We start from the raw sequence: 13,903 nt of genomic DNA on the forward strand, positions 1-13,903 counted from the left end.
CCATATCACAGGAAGCGAAGCCTCACCAATCTTGACCTGGTTCTCTCTATCCTTTCACCCAAATATGCAACCACTCGTTCTAAATAAAAACTCATCAGCTGGCCTCCACCTTGGAGAAGGTAACCAACGACAAGCTGAATGCCAAAACTGTTGGCATCCCCAATGTGACCCTGCAAAACTGGATGATCCAGGATTATCTGCTGTTCGAGAAAGTGGGCGCATGCACCCTCATCGTTTCCGATTGCTGCACTGACATACCTAACCCCAGTGAGGACATCAGGAACCCAGCCTGGCATATCCAATGTGCTACCGCAGTCCTGCTCAACAAAAACCAAAATGGGACCTATGGAACTGGGCAAGAACTGTGGCAGTTTTCCTGAGGCACAGCCTTGCTACAGGGATTCATATTCGTCATTACTATCATCGTCGATATCGCACTTCTTGCATGGCTATTAAAATGTGTTTAAATCGCCAGCGCTTGTGCTTCAAGGTGCTACCCCCGTCCCCTTACCATGCATCAATGAAGGCCCACTCGAACAATAACTTTGCAACCAACACGGAATAGGCAGTTTTGGACTCGGACTCCAAATACTACCCAACTGATGCTGGCCCGACCGCGTCAGATAGCCCCCCTAGTTCTTGCGACACACCCCCTTCACCTCAAACCCAGTTCTCAGACAAAAACAAAAAAAGGAGGAATTGTCGGAGAAAACAAACTACTCTGCCTGACCACTACTTGTTTGCAGAAGCCATGTCGGTTATTAACTAAACAGCATACGCAAAATGCCTCAACTTGACCACAATCAGCTCAGTAACAAAACAGCAAAATAAGCCATTTTCTCAACAGCTTCCAGACTCAATGAATACACTCCTTAGATGATCTGACAACAGTATTCCTAGCTCACAATAGCACCATCTCTATCGAAGTGATGCAAGGACATCCCCAGTCTCCTCAAGTACAAAACCACACAAAGCCTACCTAGACTGCGTTACACCTGATGCGACTGAAGATTGCACACCAACCTGCATAAGCATTGAAACGGTGATACTGGATATGAGCACCTGCACCAGACGAGGAACGGACACCCCTGTTACAATTACATTCTTTTTTCCATTCAATATAATTTAATTCATATTGTCTTGGAATTAACAATGCACGACTGGAACACGGATGTAACACTATGCACATTATTTGTATCTACAACACGGGACAGAGAAACCTGGAATTATCTGTGCAGTGTGTCCATGCTGTACCATTCCTAGCAATTTCTCCTGCCCATGATATCGTCAGAAATAAACTAGTATTCATCTATTTCACAGATCTGTGTGACCTCTTTTTGTCATTGACGGTTCTCCACCAGTATTGCTTTGCAATACTTAAAATACTCCGTGTTCCAGTTTTTCTATTCAGTGCCAATCAATAGATGAAATTACATATTCGCATTTGTCTGAACTGAATCTCATCGGGACACTTCCAGTCTACAGTCTGGCCAGCTTAACCTGTTTCCAGGAGGGTTTCTGGTTAGATTCCGTTCAATTAAGCCTGATTGCCCTCAGCAACCCCATTGCATTTATTCAGTAGCTGTGCTGGTGTCAAAAAACACAGACTCTTCAAATTTTCTGTGCATTTGTCTCCAACGTGGTTTGACAATAGATTTCACAGCAGACAAGACAATTCATTCGGCACAAAGACAAATACGTTCCTTTGGAAAAAAACAAGCTCTGAAAATGATTGCTGGCAGCCTTTATTATATTGTTGGACATCAGCAGTACATGCAGATTATTGTTTTCTACAAGCTGGAGAATGTATTCATTCTATCATTTGCAGTGGCGATATGTATCAATCAGACAATGCCATTGGTTTTAAATGAAGCGATAGAAACGTGCAAAAATCGTTATTATTTTACTTTTAAAATTTGCAGCAGACAATTGAAGCAATGTCTTTGAATGAGTCAGCATTAGCAGAAATGGTCCGGTTTTTCATTCAGCTGGGATTGATGAAGCTCTGTCTTATCAGTTGGCTCGTTACACGACAGGGTACCGCACAAAACTGGCAATTTCACAGTGATTCCCTCTATCCTTCGCAATTTTGATGTACCCGTCCTCACCCCAGTCTGTTCCGCAGCTGGAAAATAAGAAAATCGATTGGTGTTGGAATCAAAATGCTAATAAAAGAGACATGTTTGGAGAAGCAGCTGTTTTAACTCTGGTATATAATTGGAATTATTTTAGGGACTGAATTCTGGAATTACTGAGCTAGATAATGAGTTGTAAAGCATAATTTGTATCAGGCTGGAAAGAGTCAATTGTTTTCTTTTGAATCAAAATTGCTGATCTGTACAGTACGTATGGACTCACTACAACATTTAAAATGACATGAGGTGAGATCATTATCAGGGATAGGTCTGCAACTGGAGTGGGTATGAACGGGAAAGTGAATAGGGACGAGTGAGAGCTTTATGGCCTCCTGGAGATTTCCTTCTTGCCATATGGAGGATGACATTTTCTCAGTTTTTTTTTTTAACCATCATCGTTCTGAGATTGCCTGCCACAGGATAGAGTCTGTGCAGAGCATGAATTGATTTGGGCACAGGTTGCCCAGTGTCTGCTAAACTGCAAGGATACTTCGGCCTTAAAATTTGTTCCATATACGGTTACCCTGCCCAAATCTCATTTTCAGCTTTACCAAACTTTTCCAGAACCCATTACACTGTAATACTATCGACCTTATTAAACAACAATGTGTATGTTTAATAAGCTACCCACGTAATGTTTCCTTTGGGAAATCATGTCGAAATGTGTGTGTGTGTGTGTGTGTGTGTGTGTGTGTGTGTGTGTGTGTGTGTGTGTGTGTGTGTGTGTGTGTGTGTGTGTGTGTGTGTGTGTGTGTGTGTGTGTGTGTGTGTGTGTGTGTGTGTGTGTGTGTGTGTGTGTATATTCACCCGAACCACATGATTTATTTAATCAAACATTTTGTATCCAATCTCGCCCTGAAGATGTGACTGCTTCTTCCAAGTCTGACTGCCGTGATTGTTAATCTGATCCCATCAGTGCCCTAGTGACAAGTGATTCGAGCTTTGTCCTTGTTTCCCTGTGAACAGGTTGTACAGTTGGGTTTGGGATCTGACTTTGCCGCCCATTTCCCCAATAACTTGCTTTTTGTTGTGTATAGCTGTTAATTTTAACCGTATGTTTGTAATTTGTACTGGTAAGTTTAAAAAATGGTTGTGATTCAGGGATAATGACACTCTGATGCCTGCCTCTGTACGAAGCAATACTTCAGTCAAGAACCGTACACTTGTAAGTGCAGCGTTACTTGGTAATGGGATACCTGCCTCAGGCTTTTTTTTAGATATCATCCCAGACAGCACAACCATTAAGCATTCACTTCCAGATAAACACAGTGTTACCTGCTCGTTGAACAGATACGCAGGTTGCAGCACAGAGACAGGAAATTCACGCCATGTCACTGTCCCTTCTCAATCTGTGATCAGGTATTTGTTATTTCATAGAGTACGGACCTGTTTTTAACCAGCCAATAGTTCATTCCATCCTCAATTCCAAAACCAACCACCAGCACTTCATGGGTTACGTATCCGTTGCAATTTTCATCATAGTAAACTCCTGTAAGGAGACACATATTAAATGGTTTATCTGTGAAATATTTAATTAGTGTTAATTTAGCTTTGATTAATGAACACTGACATGTCTGTTTTTACTAACTGTCTTCAAATTGATCGTCAATTCAAACACTTTAATCAATGTTTCCCAATGACATTGTCTCGAGCATTCTCACTTCCTCTCGGCACATCCTTCAGAGTCATAGAGTTTTATAGCGTAGAAATGCTTCGATCTTTCGATCGAAATCGTCCATGCTGAGCACATATCCTCAACCAATCTCGTCCTATTTTCCAGCACTTGGCCAATATCCCTGTAAACCATTCCTGTTCATGTACCCATCCAGATGCCTTTTCTAATGTTGTATTTGTATCACTCTCCACCTCTTCCTCTGGTATTTCATTCCAGACACGTACCATGTTCTGTGCGAAAACATTGCTCCTCAGATAACTTTTAAATCTTTCCCTTCTCACCTTAAACGTACGGTCTCTAGTTTTGGACTCTCCTCTTCTTTATTCGTCCCATACCCATTATTGTTTATGAACCTCCACAAGCTCACCCTTCAGTCTCTGTCGTACCAGCGAACAAGGCTGCAGCCTTCTCAGCCTCGGGCGAAAGTGAGGACTGCAGATGCTGGAGACCAGAGTCCAGATTAGACTTATGCTGGAAATGCACAGCAGGTCAGGCAGCATCTGATGAGCAGGAAAATCGACTTCATCAGGAAGGGCTTTTGGCCGAAATTTGATTTTCCTCCTCTTCAAATGCTGCCTGACCTGCTGTGCTTCTCCAGCAAAACTCTAAGCTGGACTCAATTCAGCCTCACTTCAACCCTAAAATACTTCAACCTAAGTCTTTGTCAACATTTTCTGGATACTTTCAAATTTAACAAAATCTTTCTTATAGCAGAAAGTTCAGGCATTAACATAAAATTATAAAACTGGCCTTACCAATGCCCTGTGCAGCTGGAACATGACATCCCAAAGCATATACTCAATGCACTGAGGAATGCTGCTTTCACTACCCTGTCTACGTGTGACTCCAAAATCATGGAATTTTGCACGCGGGGCCCGAGGTCTCTTTGTTTTTAAAGAACACTCCCTCAGGCCCTGAAACTTACTGCATACATTTCTTTACTTTCTTTAATTGTCTCCTTTCCATTCCTGCTGGCACTGGAACACCATCCTTTTTTATTTAATTTCCTTGTTCCACCCAATTACAGACTATTTGCTTTCCAATTGATGGTCCGACCTTGATGACATTCTTCCATTTTTTATAATTTTTGCTGTTGTTTTTATATCAATGATTGATATAGTATCTTGCTGAGATTATTTTCGAAGTAGAAATAATTTACCAGACATTTGCAGAACACACTGACCATGGTATCTGACGTGTGAATCAACGGTTTGCTGCCATGTGTGTTAACACATTCTGTTAACTTACAAAATCCTACACCTGGGGTGATGAAGGATTCAGTATTTTCCAGTTTGTCTCCAATTGTGGGTTGTACAGTAGAAGTGCTTTGTGATTTGAAATGGTGATGAAGTCAATAGGGAATGGTCCTGCACATGGAGACGACCTGTGTCATCATCACAAGGAAGCTGTGCAGGCGTCCACCTCCCTGTTCAGACCACCGTCTTTGCAAGTCATCTCGAGTTGTCACACGAGAGGAGATCAAGAACAGAATAGAAACAGCTGCTGAGAGAAGAGGTGGAGCAGAGAGTGAAGGACTCTCAGCAGGACGCCAAGAGATTTCAAGTCGAAGGTCTCGCCCTTCCTCTTAATCCAGATACAGTGAGTGCAGCGTGTTCAGTTTACAATTAATAAAACGCTGACTTGTGCAGGCACTCAGCAGCACATCAGGACAGTTACACCTCACTATCAGTTCTCTTGGCTATAACACAACGTTATGAGCTATTTGCATCACTCCGAATGGGAGCAGGTCCATTTCTCATTACCATTCATGAGCTCAACTTGTAGCATGGTCTAGCTTTAACTCGATGACATCTGACAGAACTGGACGGCATGTAACACGCGGGGAGTGCAGGCAGAACAAGGATAAGGGTATTGGTCCATGGTGAACTTGGCAGTAATATTAATACCAAAATAGTGACAGTAAATGTGTCTGTAGATGTATGATTTCTAATACCTTTTCTTGAACAGTCGATAATCTGATTCAAAGACATCATCCAGTGCTCTGCGACTTACCTCCTTTATAATGTTGAAAGGATTTCAGACTTGCATTAATCACAACAGACATCGGTCCTATCTCTCTCACTGCTTGTTCCAATGCTGCCTCGCCTCCAGAAACCCATTTGCGGTCAGTGACTTTAGCAGCAATTTTATCTCGCTGAAATTTGCAGCAGCGTCCATGCTATATTTTAAATAAAATGTTCAAAAGGAATACTCATTAAGATCATAATAAAGCTATTTTTTCTTTGCTTAACACTTTTCTGCATTCCGACTTTGGCAGCCAATTTATTTTCCCAAATCTGTGCGATATTTGTTCACTATTTGTTTAGAAAAAGGCACATTTTGCATGACTTAGCATGAAAACAAACCATTTGTTCCAACTCGTCCACGCCAGTCACATATCCTGACGTATTGTAGTCCCATTTGCGACCACTTGGCCCTGAACACTTCCAATCCATATACCCATCTCCGTACCTTTTTAATTTTGTAATTGTACCAGCCTCCACCACTTCGTCAGGCAGGTCATTCCATACATACATGATCCTCGGCGCGAGACAGTTACAACTCAGATCATTTTTAGGGTTTTCTTGTGTCAAACTTCATATTTATTGCTCTATGTATTCGAAACATTCTACACTGAGACGAAGCAATGGTATTACAAATGACTTGAAATGTGAGAAAATAAAAAAAAGTACTTTGCCTTGACAACTCAATATCCCAATCAAGCTCACCATCTAGTTAGCTCATACCGAAAGAGCTACATTAGAAAGAGTTGAGCATTTTCACAGTTTTCGGTCGACTCATCTGAAACTTGTGATCATACAGTAGTGAATTAAATTCTTCACATGCAGATAAACGTTTCCCGGGGGATCTAAGATGGCGGCGACTCAGCAAGTCTGAGTCCACAGTGCTCCACCCAAGACTTGGGTAAAGTGGGTCACCCACCCTCACCACACTCACCAAATCATTTATAATAGCTGTTTAATTTAATTAGTTGTTTAATATTAAATTTAAACAATCTAATCTTTGGTAAAAATGACAAAGGGAAGGGAGCCCACAGCTATCAACAAGCAAAAACCCCTTCCCTACCCTCTCCAGCTGCAGCTGAGGCGTCCTCAGCCACCCCTGGGGACTTACCGACAGTGAAAAGCCTGTGGAAATGATCTCCAAACTGGACGCGAAGATCGACGCTTTCATCGAAGAATCCCGAAGTCGAAGGGAATCACTCTCGGCCGCGCTGCAGAAGCACGACCGAGGCATCCAGTAAATCGAGCGCGGAGTCGGAGCGGCGGAGTTAAAGGCCGCGACCTCCGAAACTACAGGACAAACGGCCGTGGATCAGGTCCGGACTCTCGAACAGCGAGTCCGGACCTTAGAGAATCACATTGACGAGCTCGATAATCGAGGTCGTCGAAAAAATATTCGTTTGCTGAGCCTTCCCGAACGGGATGAGGAAGGCCAGCTTACAGCGTTCCTCGAGAAGTGGCTGCCACAGCTTTTAAATCTGGAAGCTGGATCAGGCCAGGTAAGGGCAGAATGGGCCTACCGGGTCGCAATACGCGGGCCCGGCTCGAACCAGCGCCAAGCGCCGGGCCTGTTCCAGCTGCAGAGCTACAGGGAGAGGCAGATACTCCTTGAAGCCTCTAGAAATCTTGGAAATGACCCCCAAGCTATGATCTATAAAGGATCCAAGATCATGTTATTCCAGGACTTTTTCCCAGCTCTGGTCCAAAAGAGGAAGGCATTCGACGAGGCGAAGAAGCGTTTAAGGAACTTAAATATTCAGTACTCCTTACGCTACACAGCGATGCTATGCTTTAACCATGAAGGATCCGTGTATAACTTCGGATCGCCAGAAAAGGCTAAGAATTCTTGGACTCTCTTAGATAAAATGTAAGACATAATGGATGTCGGTTTGCCTTTCCCGCCGCTTTGGTTTATATCCCCCTTTTTTTTCTTACTTTACCGATTAATATTATCATGGGGGGGTGGTGGGGAGAGGGATTTGATTTTCTCCCCCACCTTGGGGTTGTTTTCTTTTATTATTTTATGTATATATGTGGGATGTATGTATATGTGTGTGTGTATATATATATATATATATATATATATATATATATATATATAAGCTGGGGTGTTTGGTTAATGTTGGTGGGGGGAGGTGGTTTCCTTATTCAATTTTACCTCTGTCTTTAGAAGCGGGGTTGTTTCTCCCTTGTTATTTGTATTAGTATATTTAATTATTATTTGTTGAGGTTGTAATTTTATAGTTGAATGTTTATATATGGTATTAACATTACCAAATATATCCAGGTGTTGGTATGGGTGGGGGTCGGGTGCTCACTGTTAACTCTAGCTTTGTATTATATCTGAATTCTCCTCATTTAATAGAGGAGTGCCTGGGTCAAGGGTGGGGCATTGGTTGGGAGAGGATATGATACACTTTGGAGAGGAAGGGACACCCCCTGGGAACAATGGGGAAAATCTCCACTTCGATACGTTTTATATTTTTTTTATTTGGAAATAGTTTTTTACTGTATTGTTGTGAAAGTATTAGAGAGGCTTTATTTTTGTAAATTTTATATGCTCTACGCTCGGGATGTTCTGGACAGGGTTCCCCCTCCCGGGGGATCTAGGATTGGCCCAGATGATTATGGTTGATCAGTCGGTTAAGTGGTGCACCTAAAATGTCAAGGGGAACAATTCGCCAGTCAAAAGGAAGAAAATATTATCAAATCTTAAGAAGGAAAGAGTTGATAAAGCTCTCCTACAGGAGACACACCTGTCGGATAAAGAACAGGGTGGATTTGATCAGGCCTTTTCTGCTTCTTTTAGCTCAAAAAGCAGGGGAGTTGTTATTCTTGTTCGGAAGAATTTCCCTTCCAAAATCCTAAAGCAGATAAAAGACTAATCTGGACGATATATTTTGATTAAAGCCCTCATAAATGGAGAGGAATATGGGATTTTACATTTGTACTGCCCCCCGGCACACCCCTTTAAATTTATAACGGAAGCCTTTTCAAAATTGATGGCTTTTCGTGCCCGTCATGCAACTATAGGGGGAGACTTTAATTGTATTATGGATCCGGAAATAGATAGGATTCCCAAGAGTATAGCAGGAATATCACCCAGATCTAGACAACTGACGGATCTGATCAAAGAATTAGGATTAGTAGATGTATGGAGATGTCTTCATCCACAGGGCAGAGATTTTTCTTTCTACTCCAATCCACATAAATGTCACACCAGAATTGATATGCTTTTTGCCCCCTCGATTTTTTTAAATTCCATCTCAAACTGTAAAATAGGTAGAATAGCAATTTCCGACCACGCTGCTGTATACATGGAAACTAAGGCGAGGAACAATGGGACATCCCCTCGGCATTGGCGTATGGATCCCTTCCTAATGAAAGATAGAAAATTTGCAAAGTACTTCTCTCAAGAATTTAAAACTTTTTTAGAAATTAATTCAGGTACAGCTAGCAACCCATCAATAATGTGGGAGACCATCAAAGCTTACACGCGAGGTTTGATCATCTCCTCCTCAGCGAGCCAGAAGAAATTGAAGGGAGAACAATAGCGTCTGCTTGAACCTCGCTTAAAAGCAGCTGAAACAGCATACACTGATAGACCTTCTATTATTAAATTGCAAAGGAGTACGGCTCTTAGGACAGCTGTAAACACTACGCTTACTCAAACGGCTAAGAGGGAAAGATTATTTGCAAAACAAAGGTTATATGAATATGGCGACAAACCGGGTAGATACTTAGCATTCCTTGCAAAGAAAAAAAAGGCCCCTCAGACTATTACGTCTATCAAGGAAAGTACGGGTATTCTGACTCATGGTGATATAAAGATTAATGCGATCTTTAGAGAATTTTATTCTCAGTTATATAAATCGCAGGATTGTGAAGATAGGACGAGGAGGATGCAGTCACTTTTTAAAAATTTGACTTTTCCAGGCCTAACTCCGGAACAGGTATCTGTCCTAAATGCTCCTCTAACAGTCCAAGAAATACTTCATTCAATTAGGCAACTTCGGAGCGGTAAGGCACCGGGCCCAGATGGTTTTCAAGCTGAATTCTACAAAAAATTTACAGATATATTGGCTGGTCCACTTATGGACATGTATAACTATGTATATAGTTAGGGCTGTCTCCCGCCTTCGCTGAAAGAGGCAAATATCTCTCTTATCCTTAAAAAAAGAAAGGATCCAGAAGATTGTACATCATATAGACCAATATCCTTGCTAAATGTAGATTTTAACATCCTTTCTAAAACGTTAGCACTGAGACTAGAAAGGGTAGTGACACATATTATAAAGGAGGATCAGACGGGGTTTATTAAGGGCTGTAGATCATCCAATAATATTAGAAGAGTTTTGAATATGATTCAAGCCTGCCATCAGGGAAAGATACCAGGAGTAGTAGTTTCATTAGACGCGGAAAAGGCATTTGATAGGGTTGCATGGTCATATTTGGTCATACCTATCACATTTCCAACGCCCCTCCTCCAAGTCGCTCCTCCCTACCTTTTATCTTCTCCTGCTGAACACTCTCTGCTCATTCCTGAAGAAGGGCCTGTGCCCGAAACGTCGAATCTCCTATTCCCTGGATGCTGCCTGACCTGCTGTGCTGTTCCAGCAATAAAGTTTCAACTTTGATCTCCAGCATCTGCAGACCTCACTTTCTCCTCATATTTGTTTTACACATTGGAAAGGTTTGGCGTTGGACAGGTGTTTACCAAATGGGTCTCAACATTGTCTCGTGATCCCAAAGCAGTTGTGGTTACCAATGGATTAGGTTCGGATAGCTTCAGTGTGGGTAGGGGCTGCCGTCAGTGATGTCCCCTCTCGCCATTGTTATTTACGCTAATAATTGAACCACCAGCAGAAGCTATACGAGCTGATCCTAATATAACGGCCCCGAGGATTGGTACAGGTAAACATAAAATTACCCTTTATGCAGATGATGTTCTTCTATTCCTCAGTAATCCTCTGATGTCCGTACCTCGCCTAATCCAAGTTATTAATACATTTAGCGCATTCTCAGGCTATAAAATTAATTTTTCAAAATCGGAGGCTATGCCAATGGGTGGCCTTGCTATGACACCCCACTTAGTGGATGGATCCCTTTTTCCCTTTCGTTGGTCCCTGGAGGGCTTCTTATAGTTAGGCATTTTTATTACTCCAGTATTTGGTCAGTTGTAGAAGGCTAATTTTGTGCATTTACTGGAAAGGATAAGGCAGGACCTCCAGCGATGGGGAGACCTTCCAATTTCCTGGTTGGGTAGAATAGCACTACTCAAAATGAATGTCCTGCCCCGTCTCCTATATCCTATGAGAATGCTTCCGGTGATGCTGCCGAGGACGGCTCAACGTAAATTATATGGCTGGCTGGGTTCCTTTATCTGGAATCATAGACGGCCCCTCATTAAGCTGAAGAAGCTACAGCTTCTACAGACAAGGGGAGGATTGGACTTCCCAGACTTTAGGAAATATCAGTTAAGTTCCCTATTAAGTTACATAGCTGATTGGGTCTTGTCTGATCCACAATCAATCTGGTTAGACATCGAGGCGTCTCAAGTAAAATACCCACTTATTAACCTTTTATTTTCAGACAAGAGGAAAATCATTCCAGATCGCTGTAAAAACCCGATAATACTAAACAGAATTAAGGCTTGGAAAATAATGCGGCAAAATGAGGGCAATTAACGTAAAACATCCCCCTATGCACCGATAGTGGGAGCATGGGGATTCCAACCGGGGTTTACAGATGCCACTTTTAAACTCTGGAGATCCACGGGTATCTCATGTCTAGGGGACCTATTTAAGGATGGGGTCCTGATGTCTTTTGAACAGCTGCGTCAGAAATTCGGATTACCTAATGGAGACCTCTTTCGATACTTCCAAATTCGAGATTATATACAGAAGAAGACTAAGTTATTAGATAGTCTTTATAAATCAGATATAGAATGTAGTGTTCTACGACCAGTGGGGGTATCTTCCGTTAGTACTATTTATCATTTACTACATGATGAAGTATCGGGAGATATGGATAATCTGCTTAAAACATGGGATCAGGATTTGGGACGAGAAATCTCTATAGAAACGTGGAATGATATTTGGGAAAACGCTAGAATAATTACTATCTGTAACAGAACCCAGGCTATCCAGCTGAAGATACTTCATAGGGCCCATATAGCACCGGTTCGACTGGCAAAATTTAAGGCAGGAGCATCTCCAATATGTCCCAAATGCAAAATAGAGGTGGGCACTCTTGTGCATTGAGTATGGACCTGTCATAAGATCCGTAGATATTGGACTAAAGTAGCAAGTACCCTGACAGAAATTTTAGGAACGGAAATTAAAGTGGACCCTGTTTCTCTCCTTTTGAGCTTTTCGAACTTTCCCTCCCTGGACATGTACGGGAAGAGACTATTTTCTATTCTTTCTTTCTGCGCAAGGAAAAATATTTTGGTGAACTGGGTGGCTGAGGGCCACCCTGGACTTTCAAATTGGCACAGATTAATTATGGAATGTATTCCCCTTGACTTCCTTACAAATATGGTGCACCGAAAGACCGAATTATTTTATAAAATATGGCAGCCCTTCTTGAATTACATAAATACAGATATCTCGGCTATCCTAACAAGGCTTTTATTTAATTGAGATTACAAATCTGGCTGGTCCGGGGCCCCTGAGGAGAAGAATCCCGCACGAATACCGGTTTTATTACATCTGATGTTAACACATTCCGAGCATGTAAGAGGCTTAAATATACACTTTGGTTAGTTGTAGGTGAGATTAGTAGATAGTTGAGTTTTTTTTTCTTTTTCGCTATTTATTTTCTTTTGTTAAATTTTGGCTATTGTATATTTGATTTAATTGTACATCAATGTATATATTTGAGAGCTTTGTTTATTTTTGTAAACTTCTAAAAATGTTAACTTTCTAATAAAAATATCTATTAAAAGAAAACGTTTCCCAAACCGTCAATAATTACATCATTAGAGTCATTGGATTACAACTAATTAGTATTAGTCTCAGTACCTATTCAAATATTTCCCCTTTCATCTTAAAGCTCTGCTCTCTAGGTTTGGACTCTGATCCCATGGCTAAAACATTCTGCTCTTCACCCGATTCATGCATTTCATGATTTTATAAACCTTGAAAACGTCACCCCTCAGCCTCTGTTCCTCCGCTTGGAGAAAAGCCCCAGACTATTCAGTCTCTCCCGATAACTGGAACCCAATTTCAGCAACATCCTTGTCAATATTTTCTGCACCTTGTGAAAGTTAACAACATCCTCCCTTTAACAGAGCAACCAAACGTGTGTGCAGTTTTACAAAAGTGGCCTCGCCAATGTCTTGTACAGCTGCAATATGACGTCCCAATACCTGTACCAATGTTTTGAACAATAAAGGTAACTGTGCCAATTGCCTCCTTCACCATCCTATCTGTCCTCGGCTCTACTTCCAAGGAATTATACACCTGCAGCCCTCGGCTTCTCTGGAGATTCTTGCATGTTGGAAATGATGGAGTATATTGATTGTCTAAAGTATGGTCTCGATGCCCTTGTTTAAACGAAAATTGGAAAATTATAAATGTGGTGACTTTGCTACTCTCTGATGGAGTGAAGATTCTGGTCAATAATTTTCAATTACTTCTCACCAATGTTGCAGTTACTTCAGTTTCAGGACACAGGGCAGAACATGATGCCAACTCTGGGGTGAGATTGATACTGGGAATGATATCGAAATGGGTGGGTGTTTGTAGCAGGAGGAATTGCCACATACACCGAGATTTAATTCCAAAATGGATTAAAATGTAGTTGTGGCATTCTGTGTCAGCGTTCATTCAAACTTGGCTTGGAGAAGGTGTGATGAGCTGCCTTCCAGAACATTTGCAGAAATTTTGATCGGTACTATTCTGTCCGAGAGGGAGTTCAAGGCTTTTGACCCAAAGTCGGTGATGGAATGACAATAAATTTCTAAGCAGGAATGGTGAGTGATTTGAGGTGATGTTGCAGAGAGTGGTGTTAACTGTATCTACTACGGTCCTTGGCAGAAGTAGTCTTCGGTTTGAAAGGTTCTG

The 13,903-nt window shown here is 41.7% G+C and overlaps 1 pseudogene across 1 annotated transcript in view; it reads right to left on the reverse strand.

The window, feature by feature from the left end:
* Positions 1 to 3,490: 3,490 nt before the first annotated feature.
* The window catches only part of LOC122552419 (procathepsin L-like), a 38,060-nt pseudogene continuing 27,647 nt past the window's right edge, over positions 3,491 to 13,903 (reverse strand). Inside the window, exons 6-7 of the transcript XR_015752032.1 lie at positions 5,824 to 5,989; positions 3,491 to 3,624 (exon numbers count right to left, since the gene is read on the reverse strand). The product of XR_015752032.1 is annotated as a procathepsin L-like (transcript). The remainder of the gene's footprint in view (positions 3,625 to 5,823; positions 5,990 to 13,903) is intronic.

This window comes from Chiloscyllium plagiosum, unplaced genomic scaffold (assembly GCF_037043375.1).
Source record: "Chiloscyllium plagiosum isolate Xiang-an unplaced genomic scaffold, Cpla_swu_hap1 HiC_scaffold_29, whole genome shotgun sequence".
Classification (NCBI taxonomy): Eukaryota; Metazoa; Chordata; class Chondrichthyes; order Orectolobiformes; family Hemiscylliidae; genus Chiloscyllium; species Chiloscyllium plagiosum.